The 26,040-nt window shown below is 38.3% G+C and overlaps 1 protein-coding gene across 2 annotated transcripts in view; it reads right to left on the reverse strand.

The window, feature by feature from the left end:
* The window catches only part of LOC137645749 (gamma-glutamyl hydrolase-like), a 225,155-nt gene extending 203,235 nt beyond the window's left edge, over nucleotides 1-21,920 (reverse strand). Inside the window, exon 1 of one of the 2 annotated variants that reach the window (XM_068378650.1) lies at nucleotides 21,745-21,920. The gene's annotated coding sequence lies outside the window, so the exon portion shown is untranslated. The remainder of the gene's footprint in view (nucleotides 1-21,744) is intronic. The other variant, XM_068378649.1, reaches the window with a different exon arrangement.
* Between the last annotated feature and the right edge of the window lie 4,120 nt (nucleotides 21,921-26,040).

Consider the following 26,040-nt stretch of genomic DNA (forward strand, 5'->3'; position numbering starts at 1 on the left):
ATGGCGGGGTTCTACTGTATATATATATATATATATATATATATATATATATATATATATATATATATATATATATATATATATATATATATATATATATATATAGTGTGATTATCATTTTTATCATTTCGTGGATGGTGCTCAGTAGATACTTTCAAGGAAAGGGTTAGGACAGGGGATGAGAAATCACCTCTTCCGCGCCCCTTTCCGACACTGACTCTGGCTATAAGATTATAGGAAGTCATTTCTGTGTTAGAATGTGTAGAGAAAGGTTAAATGAGAATTCTCTATACAGCTTGTAAAATATTCTATTTCTATCCTTGCCTAAACCTTATATGATAAGTGTTAATGTTTTAGCAAATATTGCAGATGTAATTTATTATTACACAATTTGTAACAGCAGTTAATTATTGACGAAAGTAGATATCAATTATAGTGATGACCACATAGCACATTGAATACAATCATAGTTTAGTTAACTGAGTCGAAATTACATTGAGTCTAGGTAAATGAGACCACTATAACATTCGGTCAAAACCTTAAGAGAATTTTTCTTTTTAGTGACAAATCATAAACAACTGTTACATAGTCCCAGACCGACGTAATTTTCTGAAAAATTGTCATGAAATTAAGACATGCTCATTTGCCAATAATGTATCCTCTATCCTGCTGGAAAAAATACATGCACAGATAGCAAAAACACAAAATGAGTCCCTTCGCTAATACCCAGACTATAAATTATCATTTATTATGTAAATACTAGTAGCTGTATGTTAATAAAATTACATAGCTTGGAGATCATGCTGACTTCTTGCGCTTCTATATTAAAGGATTGGCAGCCTGTATTAAATGATTAGGCTCCAAATGTATAGTCGTATTTTCCATGGGCATAACGAAAGATTTGCAAGACTTTTCTATCCCTCAAATTCTTTTGTGTAATGCTCATCAAACCGTTTCATGAAATTTTACCATTGCTTTATGAAAAAATTACCTGTTTGGATTTTCCTTTAAAATACCATGATAGTTTTAAATATGTCCGTTCATTTATTATGGATCACTACTTATATCGTTAAACTCATTCCAGACTACCAATTCCACAAAGTTATCCACCTTAACATCAGCGACAATGAAGCAGAGCTTACCCGTGAGGATTGAGACAGAAAGGAATCAAGATTCCATACAACACTATTTTAGCTCACTGGTAAGTAGGCTAGAGTTTGAATTTTCAATTCAGTCCAAAGAATGATTTATTTAATGAAATATTACCATAATTTTTTGACATTCTATTTAGATTGCCTTTTTAAAGTTATGAAATGCTTTATTTCCATACATACCTCCAGCAATAACAAATTTATTCCATTTTACACTAGCATTTTTGTGTATCTCGTTAATCTAGTTTCATATATCAAGGCTGAGCAAAGGGCAAATTCTCCTGAAGTTCTAACTAATTTTGAAAGGATTATTGCCTTTGGGGATTGAAATTTGCCCATCAATGTGATTTGCCAACACACTGGGTTTCATCGCTCTACTGTCCATAAAGGGATTAAACGATGGCAAGAGGAGGGAACCTTTAGGAGCGCGTATTGAAAGACCGAAAGTGACTACTCCTCAAGAAGACGAAGCCATTATAGAAGTGTTGTAAGCAAGTGCATTTACTTCGGCCGTTCAAATAACAAGAGACGTTCAACTTAGGTGCAGTACCCATACAACAAGACGCCGGCTCCATTCGCGTATTATTCAGTTACGTGACAGCAAGGAAGGAATTTTTGAACCTCGCTGCATGAGAACATAGAATGGGATTTGCCCTACAGTATTCAGTAGAGGATGCCACATTTTGGCAGTGTAATTTTCACTGATGAAAAATGTTTTTCCTCAGTGAAACGGCGAAGCTTTACAAATGTTCCCTAAATTCAGGAATCCTGCTGTATCATAATTTTAGTTCCTCATGAGTTATCTCTTCAGGGAGATCATAAATGTCCCTTAATTCAGTCAAATTCCATTATATATATCCATTAATCAACCATTGAAGAATTCTACGTATGGACTAAATTCCATAAACTTTACCAAGTTTTTAAAGTTATTTCCTGTGTACTTTGTTCGTGCTCTTTGCAAATCAGACTATTTATACATTGTATACTAGTAGACAATATCACTATTCTTATAAATCTTTTAATTTAAATACTTATATGGCGTGTTAACATGCTATGTAATTTTACATATTCTAATTTTTATTAAAGAAAGTAGAAATAACTCCAATATAATTTTTTTTTAACTGCATGGACTATGCAATATATTGAAATAATCTTAAAAACTTCTAGTTTGTCTACCCTGGACAGGTGTGGGGGTCGTATACGACCCAAGGTTAAAAAAAAACTTTTTTTGCCATAATTTTTCATCCGTATTGGTTATGAGTGATATCAACCTGCGAGACCTCAGTTCAGTGTGCGCAACAGTCGGGTGAGGACGAGTTTAATCCCAGCTCTTTTCCTTGTGCTATTTCTGAGATACCCTCGGGTCGAGCTCGGCCCATCAATGCCTAATTAGGGTAAGTTGTGTAATATGAAATTTTTATATAATTATCGAATGTGCAGTAGTGTTTAGGCGTGTATAAAAAAGGATTGTTGTAAAGTTTTTGTGAATGTCTTCTACACCTTATGTTTTTATAAAATAGCTTACAATTTCTCCTGTTTTTGTAAGTTTGTACCTTTATGATAATTTAATTATGATCATTATTTCATATTTTGTAATTGCAAAATAATCAATAAACTTCATTCTAGTTACCATAATATTTTTCTGCAATCCTCGAACAATATATAAGTAAATGAATCGCTGATATTGACATATCTTTCTCCATTTCAGGTAGCAGATTTGACCTTCCAAGGTGGTGTGGTTGGCAACCATTTTGTGAGCATATCCGACACAAGCTAGCACAGCTCTACGTATTCCTCTTTTTTATAAAATTTCTGATATTTTCATGCATAAATACCATGCTCAGAAATGGATATAAGGATTTGTCTTGAAAAAAATTCATGATATAACTCAGCAAAAAGAAAAAAAAGAAAAAAAAATGCCCCTTTATAAAACATTGAATATTATCAAAGTGCAGATTCTTTTACATATTTTAGTTGTACGATAATAATACAATATCCTGTACAAATTTCAGCCACTAACTATGTGATTTACCTACCCCCAAAAAATGTTAAAAAGAGGATAGATTTTTTTAGCCCCAAAAAAACTCACTTTTTTCTCATTTCAGGAAACGTTCCCTTTTGGACCCCCCTGGATCTCAGCAAATGGTGCTCAATTATCATAGAATAAGTGCTTAGCATAGTATTGGTATATTTCCATATTTAGATTTTAGCTGAATTGTTTTGTAAATTAATTATTTTGTATATGTATTTTTTTAATTTATTTGTAATAAATATTTATTTTGGACTTAGCTTTCATTTACTTTTTTGAAAAAATAGAATATTCTTTGAAATTTCTTTTAATAATAAAAGGTTGTGAATTGCTTTGTAAATGAATTTTTTATGAATTTTTTTTGGAACTCGGGTTGAGGTCAACCCATCGATACCTAATTAATGATACCTATACAGGGTACACAACTTTTTTTGGCATGTTTCCCGTAACCCTTCCAAACATATTATTAGCAAAAGTGTTTAAATGTCTTATTACTTTTGAGCCTGTATGAAACAGGGGAACAGGTATTGCTGGAGGGTCCGTAACTCTCGCTATGACAAAAAACAATATTGTTGAAACTAGAAGAAGTTGTAGAGTTAACAAGCCTTGTGGGGCTGGATGTGGGCATTTGGACCGGGTGAGTTACTCCAGATTAATGGGCGCTTAATGAACGAAAAATAAACATCTATCCTTGAAGCCCTAGTTCGGAGTGTTCTAGCAAGGGCCATACCAGCTCCTCAAACTATGAAGGTAGTATTTAAACCACAACTTCTACTTTTGCACATTTAAACGTGCTTTTCCTATTTCAAATAAGCCATATATATTGATACATTAAAGTCTGGATTCTATTAACGATCGCGGGATAAGAGCCCCAGGCGAAATCAGTCAAAGACTATAGTATCTGATCGGCCGGGTTTCAAACCATGGTCCAGGATACCTGTATGACATTGGCCGACTTTGCCTGGGCCTCTGATCATGAGGTCATTGAGAGAATCCAAACTTTAATATACTAATATATATGGCTTACTTAATATATATATATATATATATATATATATATATATATATATATATACACACAAGTATGTATGTATGTATGTAGGTATGTATGTATGCATACATACATACATACATACATATATACATACATATATATATACATACATATATATATATATATATATATATATATATATATATATATATATATATATATATATATGTATATATATACATATATACATATATATATATATATATATATATATATATATATATATATATATGTATATATGTATATATATACAGTATATATATATATATATATATATATATATATATATATATATATATATATATATATATAATATAAATGGCATCAAACCCTAGCCCCTCCAGATGAAAGGCAAGGTTGCTTCCAACCATACCATCAGAGGCTCTAAAAGAAGTCAGAACATAACTGCTACCTGCAGTTCAGGATTTACCTGGTGAAACATCACACTCTTACCAGCGAGTTTACCCTGACTCCCTGGCCCACTAGGTGACACAATTGATAGCTTTTTTTTTTTTTTTTTTTTTAGTTGCAATTACCCCTAATGAGTCAATATGGATGAAAATCAACACAATATCGTGTTCAAATAGAAATAGACTTCTACCTCATACTTGGGATTGAACTCTAGCCCCTTAAAATGAAAGGCCAGGTCACTTCCAACCATGCCACCAGAGGCTCTGAAAGAAGTCAGAACCTAACTGCTACCTGCAGTTAAGGATTTACCTGGTGAAACATCAGTCTCTTACCAGAGAGTTTTCCCCGACTTACCGGCCCACTATTTGACAAAATTAATAGTTTTTATTTTTTTATTTATTTTTTTTTTTAGTTTTAATTACCCCTGAGTCAATATGGATGAAAATAAAAACAATATTGTGTTCAAACAGAGATAGATTTCTACCTCATACATGGGATCGAACCCTACCCCTTCAAATGAAAGGCCAGGTCGCTTCCAACTATGCCACCAGAGGCTCTAAAAGAAGTCAGAACTTAACTGCCACCTGCAGTTCAGGATTTACCTGGTGAAACATCAGTCTCTTACCACCAAGTTTTTGCCGACTTCCTGGCCCACTAGGTGACACAATTGATAGCTTTTTATTTTATATTTTTTGGTTGGAATTACCCCTAAGGAGTTAATATGGATGAAAATCAACACGATATCATGTTCAAATCGAAATAGATTTCTACCTCATTCTTTTGATCGAACCCAAGCCCCTTCAAAGGTAAGGCCAGGTCGCTCCAAACCATGCTTCCAGTGGGAACCTAACAGCTGCCTGCAGTTCAGGATTTAATTTGTTAAACATCAGTCTCTTACTAGCGAGTTTTCCCCGACTTCCCGGCCCACTAGATGACACAATTGATAGCTTTTTTCTTTTTTTTTTTTAGTACCCTGTGATGGGCCAAGAGTAGGTTGTGAATCAAAGGCGAGATGAATGCAACGGAGTAACTTTTTTATAGGCACATCGAGTATATATACACACTAGGTCCCGGTAAGGTGGTCACAAAATACAAACATGCTATTTCTTGTCAAACTGACAATCAGTTCTGTTAACAGTTAATGAAGTAGGCAGACAGGTTAATACAAGTTGCCGTCAGCGCAAGGGGAGAGCGAAGATACAAAGGATAATCTATACAAAAAAGATAAATGTCGTTACTATGTACGATCACGTGACACACGGGTGGTACATGGCTCTCCCCCCCTAAAAATGACATACAGTAGATGTTAAATAGGGTGCCCTGATCTAGAGAGGCGAACTGTAGGTGGGTCATCTGGCAGGATATAAGCAGGTTTTAGATGATCAATGGAGACCCAGTCTTCTTTGCCACGAATGTTTAGTAGGAATGCTTTCGGTTTGCGTCGGATTCACAAGGAAAGGGCCCATGTAAGGGGGCATTAGCGAGGGCTTGCTAGTGTCGTCGCGTAGGAAGACGTGCATTGCAGAGTGCAAGTCTGTCAGTATGTGATGCTTCACTGGGAGCTTTTAAGTCTGTCGACATGGCGTTTGGCGAAGTTCTGGACGGAAAAAATTCGGATACAACGTAAAGAGGTGGGCATAGGCATCCGTGGGTGCGCAGATGTGGAGAGCGAGGTTGGAGAGAAATCCACATTGAGAATTGGCAATCTTACTTCAGCAATGAGAAACTTCCACTTAAATTTGATATTTCCAAATGATAATGTGAGGTTCTCGTAACTGTAGGTGGGTATCACAGATCCGTTGGCAGCTACCAGGCGGACGTCGGCAGACTTAGATAAACTACGCCATGTCCTGAAGAGTTCCCTTGGAAAAAGAGACTGACAAGCACCTGTGTCTACCAAAAATCGCAAACCCGTTCCTGCATCATGTAAAAAGAAAAGATTAGAAACTCAGGAGGCCACCGCCACAAGCGATGGCCTACTTACATTTTTTTAGCCACTGACAATCCTTGGCACATTTCTTTGCGGCAGACTCGAATCTGGAGTGGTAGTAGCAAAACTGTGGCCGATGGGGGGCAGTAAGTGGCTGTAGAAGTTGTTGGTTGGGGCGCGAGTGAGTGGTGGGTGATGGGTGGCTTTGTCGCCGCTCCGGCATGTCACGGAGTAGGCGTGTGTGCCCTACGACATTCACGTCAGCTTCGGTTGACGTTGAATAAGTGTCCTCTTCGTCAGGAGTGGAGGCGTTGATGGAGGTCTTGAAGGTCATGAAGTGGCTGTCTATAAGGGCGTCGGCTTTGGTCATCAAGTCCTTTATGGGTAAACTATCAACATCGGGTATGGCAACGCGTACAGGTTTGGGTAAATGGCGTACCCAAAGTGCACGAAGTAGGTTCAGCTAACGAAGAGAGCCGTCTGCAGCAGGTTGCAGGCGAGTGATACTGGTCATTTCCCTGAGAGGGAGCGAAGCCCTTTGGTCCCCCAACGATTGTTGAGAGAGCTGAAAAAGCTTTGCTATACGGGCAGCTGGCGACAGCGAGTATTGCTTGAAGGTATGTTTTGAGGGCGTCATACGCTATTGGGGTGTCTCCAGTCGGAGATTTCCAGGAAGGTGTCCTCGGGTATCGCCGGGAGAACATAATCTGCTTTGGTGGTTGAGCGAGTCACGCCTTTGATGTGGAACTGGACTTCTGCCTGCTGAAACTAAGCAAACGCCCCTCCGCTGGCGAACGACGAAAGTTTGAATGGGGCGGCACCAACTTCCGAGGAGTCCGCCATAGTAACAGTGAGGGGGGGGGGGGGAAAGGTGGGAGGAGCGAGTCGACCTCTGGGGTCACCAATGTGACGGGCCAAGAGTAGGTTGTGAGTCAAAGGTGAGATAAATGAAACTGAATAACTTTATCATAGACACATCGAGCATATATACACATTAGGTCCCGGTAAGGTCACAAAATACAAACATGCTATTTCTTGTTAAACCAGCAACCAGTTCTGTTAACAGTTAGCAATGAGGTAGGCAGACAGGTTAATACAAGTTGCTGTCAGTGCGTGGGGAGAGCGAAGACACAAAGGATAATCTATACAAAAAAGAGAAATGTTGTTACTATGTACGATCGTGTGACACACGGGTGGTACAACCCCTATCGAGTCAATACGGATGAAAATCAACACAATATCGTGTTCAAATAGAAATAGATTTCTACCCCATTCTTGGGATCGAACTCTAGCCCCTTCAAATGAAAGGCCAGGTCTGTTCCAACCATGCCAACAGAGGCTCTAAAAGAAGTCGGAACCTAACTGCTACTTGCTGTTCAGGATTTACCTCGCCAAACATCAGTATCTTAACAGCGAGTTTTCCCCAACTTCCCAGCCCACTAGGTGACACAATTGATAGCTTTTTTCTTTTTAGTTGGAATTACCCCTAATGAGTCAATATAGATGAAAACCAACACAATATCATGTTCAAATAATAATAGATTTCTACCTCATACTTGGGATTGAACCCTAGCACCTTCAAATGAAAGGCCAGGTTGCTGCCAACCATGCCAACAGAGGCTCCAAAAGTCGGAACCTAACTGCTCCCTGCAGTTCAGGATTTACCTGGCGAGACATCAGTCTCTTACCAGCGAGGTTTCCCCGACTTCCCGGCTCACAAAGTGAAACAATTGATAGTTTTTTTTTCTTTTATTTCTAATCACCCCTTATGGGTTATTTTGGATAAAAATCAACACAATATCGTTTTCAAATAGAAATAGATTTCTACCTCATACTTGAGATCGATCCCTAGCCCCTTCAAATGAAAGGCCAGGTCACTTCCAACCATGCCACCAGAGGCTCTAAAAGAAGTCGGAACCTAACTGCTACCTGTAGTTCAGGATTTACCTGGCAAAACATCAGTCTCTTACCAGCGAGTTTTCCCCGACTTCCCGGCCCACTAGGTCAGTGGTTCTCAAACTGGGGGTCGCGACCCCCCTGGGGGTCGCCAAATGCTTTTGGGGGGGGGGGGGGTCGCGAGATGATGTTAAGAAAATATAAATATAAGTAAGCAAAAAATAGTATTATGGTCAACTTTAGTTTTAAGGCTAAATCATAATAATTCTGCTAAAATATTTCAAATCAATAATAAACCAAATGTTTATATTTTAGTACAACAAATATATATATATATATATATATATATATATATATATATATATATATATATATATATATATATATATATATATATATATATATATATATATATACACCTTATATTTTGTCATTTACCGTAACTAGTTACGAATTGTTACGCATCTTTAAGAATAACACTGAAAAGAGAGCCGGGTGGGACAATAGTAACACCATGGGCCTTTGCAAAAACTAAACTAAATACTACACACTAGTGATTCCCCCACTGCTGCGCTGGGACTAAGTTTCTATGCAGTAGTGTCATTGATTTTAAGCTAGCATTATTAGTTTTGGAAGGTATGATTTATCAAACATAAACGTCTTTTTTTTTTGCTATTTTTGACAGTTCTGAGCAAGGGTGTATATCCGTCAGTCCGCGTGATTCTCATACGAGTAGGATATTCCCTCGCTAATAGCATACTAGTTTTGCCGTAACTTACTCATATTTTGTCATTTTATTTTTCCCCTTTAAGCAAACGAGTCTGTTAACTATAAAAAACGAAGCAAAATTATTAAAGCTGATGGACTTTCATGTATGGGTAAATGAATACATAATATTTAAATAAAACAAACTAAACATATAAAGAAATACAATAGTAATTATGAAATAATAAACGAATAAATTTAAGATATACAAAAGGGAAAATAAGTAAATAGCTGAATAGTTAAATAGATAAATAAATGAATTAACACATTTATAGATAAATGCAAACAAAAATGAATGAAAAAATAAGTAATTAAATGAATATATAAAATGTAAAAAATTAATGGATAAGTAAATAAACTGATTGATTGATAAATAGATTAGTTAATGAATAAATAAATCAACTGATGAAATCAGTAACTGATTAGTTGATAAGCAAATAAAAAAAAACAATAAATATAATATATTTATATATCTAGCCACTGATAGTGTTAAACTATTATTCATAATTTTTTTCCACGCATTACATTTTATTATACAATGTACTTGCAATAGTTCCAATATTTTACCTACATTTCCTAGAAACATCGTACAAAACCGAGATGTCACCTCCCCATCTCACTGTCAATTTACACTCGTGCACGTTCAGTACCTGTCCGTTTTCCAGTCCTGAGCTCCGTTGGCGCACAGTGAATGAGCGTGACCAGTTGCCAGATGCTTAATAACAATGCATCACCAATTTACAGTAAAATTTTGACTTTTGCTTGATACTCAGGGTCTCAGATTACGTGATGCTTAAAACTAAATGTCAGTATACATACTTTCAAATTTATCTTGTATTTAAATAACAATTAATTGATATTTTATCTATCTGATTATCAATATGGCATTTACTATCAGCAGTCCAAGACGGCACATGAGTCGAGTTAGTCAACGGTGAGTCTTTCCTCAGTCACAGCTGCCTCGTGTGTGTTTAGGGACAATTTTTGATAGCAAGCTATATACATATTAAGCAACATGGAGCGATGGATAATTCGTAGGACTGCAAACAAGGAAGGAACATCAGATACTGACAACAGTGTCTCAGAAACAACTGATGAGATTCCTTCCGAACTACCATCTACCAGTTCTACTTCAAATATAGATAAAAGGCAAGACAAACGTAAGGGTAAGACCTCCCAGTATGACCAATCATCCAAACCCAAACTTCGGAAATATCAAACAGAATTTATAAAATTCGGATTCACTAGTTTTACCATTGATAAGATGCAGTACCCCCAATGTGTTATGTGCTCAGAAGTACTTGCAAATGAAAGCTTAAAGCCTGTAAAAATGAAAAGGCATTTGCAAAGCAAGCATCCTTCTCATGCTGATAAACCAATAGAATTTTTCCGTCGAAAGGAGGGAGAGTTGCAGGGTCAAAAACAAGTGCTAGCTCAGAAAACCACCACCTCTGCCAAAGCTCAGATGGCATCATTTGAGGTAGCATACCTAATTGCACAGTCCAAGCAGCCACATACCATTGGGGAAACCCTCATGAAATCTGGTGCAGTGACTATGAGTCGGATTATGCATGGTAATAAGATGGCCCGTGAGCTGGAAACAGTCCCGCTGTCTAACGACACTATTACTCGACGAATTAATGACATTTCAAATGACATTAAGTGTCAGCTGATTGAGAGGGTTAAGGGAAAGAAGTATGCTTTGCAGCTAGATGAGTCGACAGACATATCAAATTCTGCACAATTACTTGCATTCATTAGATACAGTTTTGGTGGAAAACTTCAAGAAGACATGATTTTTTGCACTGTACTAGAGGGGACCTGTACAGGTAGTGACATTTTCACAAAGCTAGACACCAAAATACAAAAGGAGGGCTTGTCTTGGGACCAGTGTGTTGGTGTGTGCACAAACGGTGCTGGGGCAATGTTGGGTAAGAGGAAAGGACTTAAAGCAAAAGTTTTACAAGTGGCACCTCACATAAATTTTACACATTGTATTATTCACAGGGAAGCTCTTGCTAGCAAAGCACTCAATCCAGAGTTAAGCAGTGTTCTTCAAACTGCGATTAAAATAGTAAATTACATCAAAACACGTCCCATAAATGCCAGGCTGTTCTCCACACTCTGCAATGAGATGGGCTCGGAGCATGAAGCACTGTTGTTCCACACAGAAGTCAGGTGGCTGTCCCGAGGCAAAGTTCTCAGCCGCTTGTACGAACTACGAGATGAGGTGCGCCTGTTCCTGATCAAATCTGAGTCCCAACTTGCTGACTATCTGACTGACCCTGACTGGTTAGCAAGTCTAACATATTTGTCTTGTATATTCGAAAGACTTAATCTGCTGAATTTATCACTACAAGGCCCAAACACGAACATCTTGATTCTTTCTGACAAAATTGATGCATTTACAAGGAAGCTGGAACGATGGGCTGTGCGAGTTGATGGGGGCAGTGTTGAAATGTTTCCTGAGGTGGAAAAATTTATGGCGGAGAATGAATTAAGCGTCGATAACGTGAAGGTAATGATCACGACTCACCTACAAGGTCTTGTGGACCACTTCAAGAAATACTTCCCAAAAGAGACAACCCCACAACAATATGACTGGATACGGCAACCATTCACTGCTACAGGGGATCACTTATCATCCGACATGGAGGATGAGCTGCTGGAGCTCTCCAGTGATCGGACTTTACAGGCATCGTTTGGCTCAACCACACTGGATGAGTTCTGGATTTCAATTGCAAGGGAATATCCACGATTATCCATGGCAGCAATGGATGTATTACTTCCTTTTGGATCAACCTATTTATGTGAAAAGACTTTTTCGGCACTGACTTATATAAAAAACAAATACCGATCAAGACTCAGGGTGGAGGATGATCTCCGAGTTGCCATCTCTGGTATCAAACCCAGGATGGAGTTACTGTGCTCAAAAAAGCAGGCCCATGTATCTCACTAATTGATGTTAGTTATTCATGATAAACTTAGGCCTGTGTAAATACTGTTTTCACTGTGGAATAGGGATATAATTAACTAATCACTGCTAGTGGAGTCCCATAGTTGGGCCTAAATATTGATCATTGTCATTAAACTTCCATGAATATTGTACTTTTATTTTAACAGTTACTAAATAAGTAATTATTTCACAAGAAATTCATACAGTTCTTCTAAAGCCAAAAAAAAAAAAGAAAAAAAAATATTATCTCAGACATAATTTCCAAAATTTTCCAAAATATTGATTTTGAAACCAAAAGGGTATGAAATAGCTTTGAGTCTACTGGATGTTTGTGTGGGTATACTGTCTCATATGAGAATTATAGATCATTAGCTGATTTTAGGTTTCAGCAAATTTGTAATATCAGCACCCAAGTCAAACGCTATAATTATTTTGTTAATCATTTTAAGCCCAGCCTGAATATCTAAATTTTGGTATAAAGATACCAGTAATTTTTTCTTTATTGTGCTAAAGTTTACAAACACTGACATAATTTATGCTATCTGCAGTAGCTTTCTTCAACAAAGGTATAATTCTAATTTCATACTTATTTTTTTCTCTTGAAGCAGTTAGCAAAGTGTGAGTGCCTGTACGGATTTAACATTAATTCTATAAATTTAAATAGACTGTATTGCTTTGCCTATTTTGTCTTTAAAGATTGTGATTTTTTCTACAAGTAATAAATTAGTTAACTCTATAATGCGTATATTTTTTGCATTTATCTTATCATGTTTGTTGTTATTATGTTCTTATGATTCGGGGCATAGGCATGTACTGTGTGTGTGTGTGTGTGTGTGTCAGAAGCAGTTCGGGGAAAGGCGAGGGTCACATGCCTCTAGCAATATCGTTTGGGGGGTCGCGGGCTGAAAAGTTTGAGAACCACTGCACTAGGTGACACAATTGATAGCTTTTTCTTCTTTCTTTTTTTTTTTTAGCTGGAATTACCCTTAATGAGTCAATATGGATGAAAATCAACACAATATCGTGTTCAAATAGAAACAGATTGCTACCACATACATGGGATCGAACACTAGCCCCTTGAAATGAAAGGCCAGGTCACTTGCAGTGATGCTACCAGAGGCTCTAAGAGAAGTCAGAACCTAGGTGCTACATGCAGTTTAGGATTTACCTGGCAAAACATCAATTTCTTACCAGCGAGTTTTCCCTGACTCCCTGGGCCACTATGTGACACAATTGACAGTTTTTTTTTTTTAGTTGCAATTACCCCTAATGAGTCAATATGGATGAAAATCAACACAATATCATGTTCAAATAGAAATAGATTTCTACCTCATACTTGGGATCGAACCCTAGCCCCTTCAAATGAAAGGCGAGATCGCTTCCAACCATGTCACCAGAGACTCTAAAAGAAGTCGGAACCTAACTGCTACCTGCAAATCAAGATTTACCTGGGGAAACATCTGTCTCTTACCAGCGAGTTTTCCCTGACTTCCCGGCCCACTAGGTGACTCAATTGATAGTTTTTTTCTTTTTTTTTTTAGTTGCAATTACCCCTAATGAGTCAATATGGATGAAAATCAACACAATATTGTGTTCAAATAGAAATAGATTACTACCGCATACTTGGGATCAAACCCTAGCCCCTTGAAATGAAAGGCCATGTCGCTTCCAACCATGTCACCAGAGGATCAAAAGAAGTCAGAACCTAAGTACTACATGCAGTTCAGGATTTACCTGGCGAAACATGAGAAGAGCATGACCAAACCATATACATCTGCCCCTCAACATGAGCTCATCAACATATAGTTTCATTTCTAATCGTGTCCTGCCACTTAACTTCCAGTATTCTTCTAAGGGCTTTGTTCTCTAATCTACAAAATCTGTTGGATATTGTTTTATTGTCATACCATGACTCATGTCCATACAGTTACACCGATCTCACTGTGAAGAATTTTTCTTCACTCCTCTTTCCTTTTGTATTTTGGTTTCGCTCCCAATATTGTTATTACTCCGTAAATTTCGTTCCTACATTTACTTTACCAAAAAAGTTTGGAAAACTTCTCCAAATTAACTGAACTCATTGATAGTAGCGTACGCCATGTTCGTGATGTCACGGCGTAGAAACGCAAAACAATAGCCTTACTCCGGCATACGATGGATGTTTCCTAGAACGTGTCGAGATAAAGCATTTTGAAAATAACTTTAAAACTGCTGACTTAAATACAGCTTTTATATCTCAGTACCAGATTTTATCTCTCAGTTAATTTCAAGATGTATGCCCATTGCACCAGCCCATTGCTAATTGCTCATTTAAATTATTAAATTTTTGTAAGCCAGAATAGGTAGGATTATTATATATGTATATTCCCTTACAGCTGCAAGATTTCTCTTTGTATTTTGCACAAAATCCTGCCTTCTTCTACTCACTCCTTACAACGTTGCATTGCCCTGCCCTAAAGTCCTGATATGGCACTTCAACTGGGTTATTATACACACCACAACCCTCACTTGGTTTGGAAAAGACAGGTGAACCCATGTGACCTAAGGGTCTCCCCATTCGTGAAAGAGCTGTTGGTAGTAACCGGCTGATCAACCTGGTCAGTCAAGCTGTGCGCCTCTGGATCACCACCTGACTCAACTCCCACCAAACAGGAAAGGAGTACTTGGGTCATTTCGATGCTGGAGAGAGTGAAGAGGAGGATCCTAGGAACTGTGCTAGAGATATCCGATTTGCCAAGAAGTAAGGACCCCAGGGGTGGGCCAGTCAAGGGTGCAACTATTCACTTAATGGCAAATTACCAGCAACAAGCTGTAACAGCCATTTGAAGACAAAGGCTGTCTTCTAAGTAAGGAAGGAGTGCAGGTACCACGTGGCCCCATTTTTTCCACAATTTTAGATTAGGTCAGATTTTCATTTGAACCTTATTTAGTTTAACTGGCTTTTACATATTTTGGGTTGAGTGCATGGGATTTTGTGTACAAATTTTGCGTATAACTTTTGCTTTAAAGACTAGTATAGTCTTGGGTCAAATGACCATGTGTCCGAACCGAAGAAACCTCGTGTTGAGCATATTTGGATTGCCTTTTGATTTGAATTTATTTTATTACATTTTGTGTTTGTTTGAACCTCTTTACATGATGCCAAGATATCCAATATTATAATCACACCTCCACGTATTTTTACTCCATCTATTTGATTATGTCTGTTAAGAATATTTAATCTTGGGACAGTATACCTGACATATTGGAAGGAGTAAATTCTTGGGACAGTATACCTGACATACTGGAAAGAGTAAATAAGTCCAAATAACTTAAGAGTAATAGTGTGTTAGCGAGTAACTTAGTATTAAATCTATATGCTTCAATGGTAACGACCCTTATCTTTTAATTTTACTTTACCACAATACATTTCTGCTCCCTCCATTGCTTTTGTCTGTTAAGGTAAATGCCTGTCCCGCATTTTACTGGGGTCCCTGGTACGGAGCCAAAACAGAGTTTAAGAGTGTAAATGACTTTAGATTGACAAAGCTAAGGTAGACCAACAATTAATTACTTAGTCACGTGTGGAGATTTTAGGTCTCTGGACGGAGAAGACTTTATTATCAGAGTGAAGGTTCGTGAACTACATCATAAAAGTTATTAACAGGGTGTTTCTGCCTTGAGTGATAACGCTTCTTTTCCTCCCTTGCTGATCTTTGCGTACTTGATGTAAGGAGACAAACCTTCCACCGCCTAAGGCTGAACCGCTCAGCCCAGAGGAGATTAACGCTCGGCTTAAGGAACAGGGGTTAATATTCCTATTTGTTTGTGAGGACGCAGGCCTAGCACTCTATACTCTTGCTTCAGTTGATTTTCCAAGCATGGGTCCTGGAGCCGTGGGACATTTAAAACCCTCATTGGTAACATATGAGATGCACTTTGCAGTTACAAAACCTTTTGGAGACGTCCTCACGACCATTCTATTGTTAAATTAAATTATCCCGTGCTTGCTGCATATTAAGGGAAAATTGAAATTGCTTTTAATAGCCTAATGGCTCATCACAATTTATTCATTATTATTACTGTTATTATTGTTATTATCATTATTATTATTAAATGCTAAACTACAACCCTAGTTGGGAAAGCAGGATGCTATAAGCCCAGGGGCCCCAACAAGGAAAATAGCCCAGAGAGGAGAGGAAACAAGGAAAAATAGAATATTTCAAGAATAGTAACAACACTGAAATAAATATTTCCTATATAAACTATAAAAACTTTAACAAAACAAGAGGAAGAGAAACTAGATAGAACAGTGTGCCCGAGTGTACCCTCAAGCAAGAGAACTCTAACCCAAGACAGTGAAAGACCATGGTACAGAGGCTATGGCACTACCCAAGAATAGAGAACAATGGTTTGATTTTGGAGTGTCCTTCTCCTAGAAGAGCTGCTTACCATAGCTAAAGAGTCTCTACTACCCTTACCAAGAGGAAAGTAGCCACTGAACAATTATATTGCAGTAGTTAACCCCTTGGGTGAAGAAGAATTGTTTGGTAATCTCAGTGTTGTCAGGTGTATGAAGTCAGGGGAGAATCTGTAAAAAATAGGCCAGACTATTCGGTGTCTGTGTGGGCAAAGGGAAAGTGAACCATAACCAGAGAGAAGGATCCAACGTAATACTGTCTGGCCAGTCAAAGGACTCCATAACTCTCTAGAGGTAATATCTCAACGGCCGGCTGGTGCCCTGGCCAAGCTACTACCTAGTCAGTTTTGTTCTTGTTCAACGGTGACACCTTCAGTGAGGCACCCCTTTGTAAATCCCATTAATGGTCCCCTAGTGGGCACCCCTAATGTCTTGGTAGTCAAGCACAGACATCATAATTTTGCATTAATTCTCCTACCCGTTAAAGCTTTAAATTACAATACTATGTTGCCAGCACCGGCACAAAATTAGTGAATTTATGTCAGTCCCTCCTGCTCCGTCCTCATTTTCAAATCTTAAGTCAGCGTTTGATCGAACTCAAACCCCTTTGGCTGTACTGCCTTTGACAGGGGGTCCCGGAGGAAATAACATTCACGGTCTCAACATGGAGCCCACTAGTGGTAGCGCAAATACCATCCAACATAACCGTGTGCAAAAAGGTCAGCAAAGGTCTGTACTGGTAGACCCATCCATCAAATGTGTACCATTTCACAGACTAGTGCTCACGTTGCCTGAATGTCCTATCCTCAAGCCAGTAACTACCGCTCCAAACCGCATTGTCGCTAAACCATCCACAACAGAATTTGAAACCCGATCTCTCAGTGAGCCACGTGATCAGAACCTTCAGACTTTAGCAGTCAAAAAGGACAAGCCACGCAATGTTAACCTTAAGAATTTAGCAGTCAGAAAGGAACTCTTTGTCCTGACAGCGGATTTAGCGAAGTTCACTTACGTAGAATTAGCGCCGGAACTTAGAGCTGGTTTACAATTAACCTTGTTTGAGGATCATGGTACCACAAACGTCATTTACTATTTTCAAGCAGTTGTATATGGTACCACTTTAAGCTTTTATTATTGTGCCAAATCATTCAGCAGCATTGTTTCGGTCAATCTCTTGCTTTAACTTTAAAGCGTATATTTAATTTTTGCCTTGACAAGTTCTCACATTGTTGCTACAATCTCCTTGACATCCTTCAGCTCGTGCATAAACATAGTCAAACTTTGCTAAAGTGTACTATCATTGCCTCTCTTTCCAACTTTTTCCTTCAAGATTACATCCAAGACTATCACGGTCAGAATTACGATGTCCCCATGGACCTAGTTTGTCTCTGTTTGTCATTCAAACTAGTGTTAGATAATTTTTCACATTTTAATGCCGAGAAGGAAGTAACTTTTCTTCTTTTGTCACTCGATGAATACAAAGCTTTCATTACACCAGTCACTTTATTTTTAAAACCTTTTGAGGTAAAATGTTGAATGTCAGACCAGGACTGGGATTCAGCCCCATAATTTTGAATTTTTTACTGGCCATACTTGTTGCTGAACATGACTGTTATAAGCTCACGTTTTGCATTCTCTATCCTTACCCCTTGGGTGGGAAGAATTGTGTACTTTACTTTTAATCACATGATTACCCTTGCATTGTACGTTAAAAGTTAACACTGATCATATACTTATCTTAACGCTTCCGTGAAGCATTGCCTGCGGGTTCAGTTTTCCCCACATTCAGATTCAGCATAATTTCAATTTGATTGAATTTAACAAACGCTAACAGCGTTTTGTTAACTTTAAACGGGCGTTGATGTGAAGAACGACTTCACTCACTTGTTCATCCAATAGATTTATCTCGCTCGAACTAACAAGTAGTTGAATGACATTTGCCGGAACTAAACCCTCTTTCCTTTCTTTCTCCCTTTATCCCCAGGGTATGAAGAATTTTTCTTCACTCTTCTTCCCTTTTGTATTTTGGTCTAGCTCTCAATATTGCTGTTACCCCTTAAACTTTCACTCCTAAACTTACTGTAGGTTTTCTTTACTGAAAACGTTGGGAGAACTGCTCTAAATTAACTGAACTCGCTCGTTGACAATAGCCTATGCCATGTTCGCGAAGACACAGCGTAGAAACGCAAAGCAACAGCCTTACGCTGGCGTACGATGGTTCTTTCCTTAAACTACATGTGTTGAGATATAGCATCACACTGGTTTTGAATAAAATTTTAATACTGCTGACTTAAATGCAGCTTTTATCTCTCAGTACTATTGCTTTAAAGAATAGTACAATCTTGGGTCAAATGACCAAGTGTCCGACCTCACTTTATCATTTATCATATTGCAAGAGACCTCGTGTCGTGCATATTAAATTTTGTGTTTGTTTGAACCTCTTTACATGATGTTAAGATGTCCAATTTTTCAATGTAAATTAGTATAATAATGCAAGATTAGGGTAATTAAACCTCCCATATTTTTACTCCTTCATTTATTTCATTATGTCTATTATGAATATTTAATCTCGGGACAGTATACCCAAAATATTGGAAGGAATAAGTAAGTCTAAATAACTTAAGAGTAATAATGTAATTGCAAGTAACTTAGTATTGAATCTATATGCTTTGAAGGTAAAGATCCATATCTTTAACTTTTACTCCACCACAATACATCACTGCTCCCACCATTGCCTTTGACTGTTAACGTGAATGCCTGTCCAGCATCTCACTAAAACTGAGCCTAAGAGTGTAGATGAGCCTAAGAGTGTAGATGACCTTAGATTAACAAAGCAAAGGTAGATCGCCAATTAATTATTTAGTCACGTGTGGGGTTTTCAGGTCTCTGGACGGAGAAGACTTTATTATCAGAGTGAAGGTTCGTGAACTACATCATCAAAATTATTAACAGGGTGTTTGTGCCTTCAGTGATTGCGCTCCTTTTCCTCCCCTGCTGATCTTTGCATACAGGATGTAAGGAGACTTTCCGGGAACAACAAGTTCTCACTCACTAGAGTTTTCTTTGGCTAATCCATTTTGTAACTAATAGTCCACTTCTCATGACTTCTTGGTGATGCAGCGGCAGTGAATAAGCGCATAGTTTAAATTATCTTTCCTTTGTTTTGACGTGTATATAATGTTTCATCAGGTTGTTTCGTTTCGGGACGTCCGAGACAATTTCAGGGAAACTTTTAACTAATCTGCTTAATTCCACTTGCTGCTCCTGGTTCGAATGAAATAATTTCTCTTCCAAGTTCCGAATGATAGACAAATTATTCACTTTGCTTACCGCCCATACCTCATATACGTCGTCGTCTTCCGTTGATGGTATGGTCTGCGCCATACACATCTGTAAAGCTTCAGTCTCGTTTTTGCTCAAATAGGGTTTCAGTAAGTTAACGTGTATTTTCCTTTGACTTTTACTTCTTCCTGGGGTTTCAATAACGTAGGTCAGGTCACCGATCTCCAAAATCTTGAATGGTTCTTGGAACTTGTTGGTGAGTGGGAATCTCCTTTCAGCAAGAAAAACAATACCTGTTGTCCTACCGAAAACTGTATGTACTTACTTTTCATATCGAACCTTTTCTTTATTTTTTCTTGACTTGTCTTAAGGTTTTCTAGGGAAATTTCCTTATCTCACTGATCCTTTTCTTAAATTTCTTGACATATTCTCCATTCGTTTCCTCTTGGTCCTTCCATTTTTTTCTGCTAACATTTTAATCCGTCCTCGTACTCTCATCCTAATACCATTTCATTCGGGCTACATCCCATGATTTCTTGATAAGCATTATGTACCTCAAATAACATAATTGATAGTTCTACTTTCAGTGGACTACAATTCAAGCAATCGGTCACGCTGTCTTTGGTCTTTGCTGAAACACTTTAGAGCAAATTTCAAGTACACGGAGGCTATTGCATGCGAGAGAATCTTTACGATGGTATTTCACAAACTACATTAAATTGTCAAATTCATGATAGTTATTGGCAAAAGGAGGTTATTGGATAATTTTCTTTAGATTCTATGCATCTAGATATTTCTTTAAAGGGTTTGCTTTGACCCTAATTAATGATGTGTTGAGAATAAGAATTTACGTTAAAACTGATAAAGTATAGCACTTTAGAGCAGCAACTTCTCAGAAACTGTTAATAAAACAAAATTTGGATGTGTCATGTACACACACACACACACACCCACACACACACACACACACACACATATATAACATATATATATATATATATATATATATATATATATATATATATATATATATATATATATATATATATATATGTATATATATATGTACTGTATATATATATATATATATATATATATATATATATATATATATATATATACATATATATATATATATATATATATATATATATATATATATATATATATATATACATATATATATATATATATATATATATATATATATATATATATATATATATATATATATATATATATATATATATACATATATAATATATATGTGTATATATATATATATATATATAAATATATATATATATATATATATATATATATATATATATATATATATATATATATATATATATATATATATATATGTGTGTGTGTGTGTGTGTGTGTGTGTGTGTGTGTGTATGTGTGCTAAAGTCAACTTTAAATGAGCATAAAACCTGTAGCCCTTTCTGGACTATATATATATATATATATATATATATATATATATATATATATATATATATATATATATATATATATATATATATATATATATATATATATATATATATATATATATATATATATATATATATATATATATATATATATATATACTGTAAATGAACATAAAATATGTAGTCCTTCCTAGATTATCATCTTATTGACTTCTATGTCAGCGAATACTACCTGCAATCAAGTTGTTCAATCACCCCTCCTTACACACACACACACACACACACACAAAGCATGCGTCAACATTCTGACATAACCTTAAATGATCTGTAAGGATGGAAGAATATACGCTGAATAATTGTGCAATTATAGAACTGACTACGACAATTATTCTAAAATTGGGAAGGTAATTTGGATGACATTATGCTTACTTTATTAGGCGTTGTAGAGTTTCTTGAATTTCCAAATTTTCACTGTGATACAAGAACACTGAATAACACTGGACAACTTCGTGACACTTCTACGCTTTAGAAATTGTTGATATGATGATTCGATCGTTACTGGTGTATGCTTTGCTGCTGCTCTGGGAGTTTGGAGGCGGTGGAGCCTGTCAGGTTTTCCGGCGGCAGATTTGGGAAAACATGTCGTACTGAAAAGGACCTGGACTTAACTTTTTCTTTCTAGAAAATTTATAGGGAAAAAGATTATAAATATCTTGGTGTGAATTTATTGACAATCTAAGAGGGAAATTATGAAAACAAAGTATTTCCTAGAAAAGTTTATTATCTTTTACTCAAACTTTAAAACTGGTCATGTAATAGGCAGCCTACCTGTCTATATTGTGACCTTGGATTGCACATCCGGGATTCGACAATTTCACCAGACGAGCTAAAACCGATAATCATTGGAACAAAAACCTTGAACTTTTTTAAAATATTGGAGTTCCCTCACCACAAAGACATCCTGGAAATTACAGTTGAAACCGTGTTTCAGATTTTGGCTTTCCATTCCATTTGCATTATAGGTTAATATATTTATAACTAATGTGGCGAAATTTCACCGGTTTACTAAATTGCCCGATGTACTGGGCGGATCACAAGGCCTTAAGGGCTAGCCTCTCAAAACCATTCAGGAAATAAGTAGAATACGGATATATTTTAACAAATTTATTATAAAAATAATCATCTAATACGAGAGAAAGACAAAAAATAAACCTTTACTCGACGTACAAAGAGACACTTGACTTAATGAACATGTGCGTTACTGAAAAAAAAAAAAAACTAAGTCCGCACCGGACTCAAAATTAAGCAAAATCAATTAAACATTTAGGAAGTTTCCTCGATAAACGCCTTACCGAGACCTTTTTACGTATTTTACAAAACAACTCTGATCCCCTGGCACAAGGATCGATGAAATATTTACAGATACAAATTTTACACAACTCTAGCAAAACCTATATGGAAACCTACCTGGGTACACTAGGGGGGGGGGGAGAGAACAATTAAGGACTTACTGTGGTTGGGGACGTCGGATCAAAGAGGCAGAGCTGGCCTCTGCAACCCCCGACGTCACCTTTTTCCCGCATTTTTTCCTCAACCTAAATTTCTGGATTAGATTTTTTCATCATGTTACAATAAAATGACATTATATTTCTTAATCTTAAATTACAAGTGGTCGATTTTTTTAGTCTCAGCGCCTCCCCTACCAGGCGGTTTCTCTTTTGGTTCTAAAACATTCTCGTCTTGAACCACATTCATTCGCCCGCGAGTTCTCTCCTCTCCCTCCAATTTGACGCAATATAGGTGGAGTCAAATGGCAGGAATTTCGATTGATCAGTTCGAAATTCCTGACATCCTCCACGCCCCAAAATAAGGAGCGATGAAACGTCGGTCAATTGGACAAGGCTGGACTTGGGGTGGGGGGAGTGACTTACTCCGAGACTCTGTTAGGCTCGCTGCGTAGCGCTCCGCATCGACTCGAACAGAGTACGCATAATGTACAACACACAGCAATGTTATCCCGGGGCAATAAACACAATTAATAATCTACATGTAGCCATACAACAGTTCAAATTAGGCAATGGGCCTAGCAATTGAAATGGACTCGTGTATAATACACATAAGGAACAGCAGAAATTAGTGGTAATGTACACATACATATTACAGAATTCAAATGGCAAAGCAAGTAGGCAATGGGCCTAAAACAAACCAAAAATAACAATGGGAATGCATACATGACAATTCAAATGCAAAGGCAATTAGGCAATGGGCCTAAGACAATCAGAAAATGGCAAAAAATAGCAATGGAAATGCATACATGACAATTCAAATGCAAAGGCAATTAGGCAATGGGCCTAAGACAATCAGAAAATAGCAACTGAAATGTATTCACACAATACCAAGTTCAGTTTGCCTTTACTCACATTAATCGATACTTATATAGCGCTGCTTCATACAGGCTATTACTTGACGGAGTACAAGAGGGAGGGGCTGGTTCTGTGCAACGCTCAGTCTGTACGCACGAGAGACCATCCCGTCCCCGTTCTCCACGCCCTACGCACTTCCAACTTCCGCAGATTCATGCACACCTCACAAACTCCACCCTCCCTTCCTTCCAGATAGGACACTCCCCTTTTTCACTCATTGTTTACAGCTACGTTTTATATATCGTCACCTTTCAGCAGACAGTCCATCAGTTCTCGCTGTTTCGCGGCAGCCCTTCTCAATGGGCGTGCAGAACGTCCTTGTGCGTTCGTCTGCTCGGATTCAGTTTCCTTTTTACTTTTCTCACTAACTGCATAGTTCTCACCTTTCTCGTCGTTGTCGTCCGTTCCTGTGGCTGGTTGTTGAGTTGTCGTAGCTGGTGCCATATCCTGGTCATCCCCAGACGTCTCCACTATCCCTGGCATTCCTGCTGTCGAACTGTACGCGCCCTCCTCTCCGTCATCGCCGCCGTCGTCGTCGTCTTCTCCTCCATCGTCATCCTCAGAGGGGGCTATTTCTAGGGGAACCAGGTGGCTGACAGCTCGCAGCGACTCGACACCCTCGAACAACACTTTAGCCGAACGCACGACTCCGTCGTCGTCAGGATACGTCTCCACGACACGTCCAAGAGGCCATGTAGCTCTTTTCTTATTCTCTTGTTTAACTAGCACGATGTCTCCGGGGTGCAGCTTGGAGGGTTCCCCGGACCGACAGTCGTGCCGGGCTCTCAAGGCACTCAAGTATTCCCTTCTCCATCGTTCTCAGAAGGCCTTCAATGAATCTGTCAGTCTTATGTAACAATCACGTAGCTTCCGAGAGGTGAAGGTTGCGTTGAGATGGTCGTCCGGCAAGATTGGTGCCATGAGGTGGACTTGGTGTCCTCTTAGCAAATGGGAGGGGGTGAGGACTTCATCCTCGCGCTCGTCACCGCTGTTCATAAGCGGCCGATTGTTCACCACTGCTTCTGCTTCTTTCACGAGGGTTAGCACGTGGGCGTCCGGCAGGTACTGTACTTCTTTCCGAGGGCTATCTGGAGGGTCCGTTTCGTTACTCCTATCAAACGCTCGAAGAACCCACCTTTCCAAGGTGCACGGGGCGTCTGAAACCGCCACTTTATGCCAGTTTTTCTCAAGAACTGCTGGACTTCATCTTCTTCGTAAAGTCCCTGAAGGAGTTGGCTGGCAGCCTTGAAGGTTTGATGGTTATCGGACATGATGAGCTGCGGGGCACCATGGGTGGCACTAAATCGTCTTAGTGCTAACACGAATTCTTCTGCTTCCAAAGAGGGACAAAAGTCAAGGTACATGGCTCTGCTAGCCGTGCAGGTTATGATGAGTATGTATCCTGGCCGCGTTTCGGTCTGTATGGCTGCTGTGTGGTCGACTCCGACCGCTGTGAAGGGTTTTGTGAGGGTGATCCTTTCCTTTGGCAGGAGGGGTGGTGGTGGCTGTTTCGTGAGAGGTTGGAAGGCTAGCTTGCATTCGGGGCATTGCCGCATGGTTCGTTCGCAATGGAACGTAGACCCGCCACCCAACATTTCTGTCGAAAGATACCTATTAGAGTATTCACCCCACAATGCAAATGTAACTGAAGTAAATAATTTAAATACATCCTAACTAAATGCCCTTTTGCTGGCAAAAGAATTAACTGATCAGTTTCTCCTATGTGGGAAACTCGTCCCCTGGTGCAGATGAGATTATCTACTAAGACTAGATTCAATCGTCTGACAAAATTAGCAACTTCACGAGGGGGTCTGACTCCGCCCTCTAAGTAGGCATAAACGGTAGGCAAATAATGTTTTTGCTCTAATTGAACAACAATACTGAATGGATGCCGTTCTATCTTTGTAAACTTTAAAATTAGTCTGACTACTCTCAACAAGAATTGGAACCCTACTTCCCTTTTCAGGATGTCCCAAATCTCGCCTGGGGGGGGGGGGGGGGGTGGTAGGACACATCTCCTCCCTTAACTCCTGTACCGCCGCTACTACGTGAGTTTGATGTAGTGGATCTTCCTCCTTGCAAGGAACAGGCTTTCCCGTGGTCCTGAGGAATTCTGGACCGTTCCTCCACAGGGAGTTAACTTGCAATTGTCGAGTCGTTGCACCTCTGGACAGGATATCAGCAGGGTTCTGATGACTAGGGACATGGTTCAGACTGAAACTACAAACCTGCTGAATAAAAACAATCTCCGCCACTCTGTTAGAAACAAACACATTTTTATAAGACCTGGCATCGGGAGATG

This window comes from Palaemon carinicauda, chromosome 8, assembly GCF_036898095.1.
Source record: "Palaemon carinicauda isolate YSFRI2023 chromosome 8, ASM3689809v2, whole genome shotgun sequence".
NCBI classification, from domain to species: domain Eukaryota; kingdom Metazoa; phylum Arthropoda; class Malacostraca; order Decapoda; family Palaemonidae; genus Palaemon; species Palaemon carinicauda.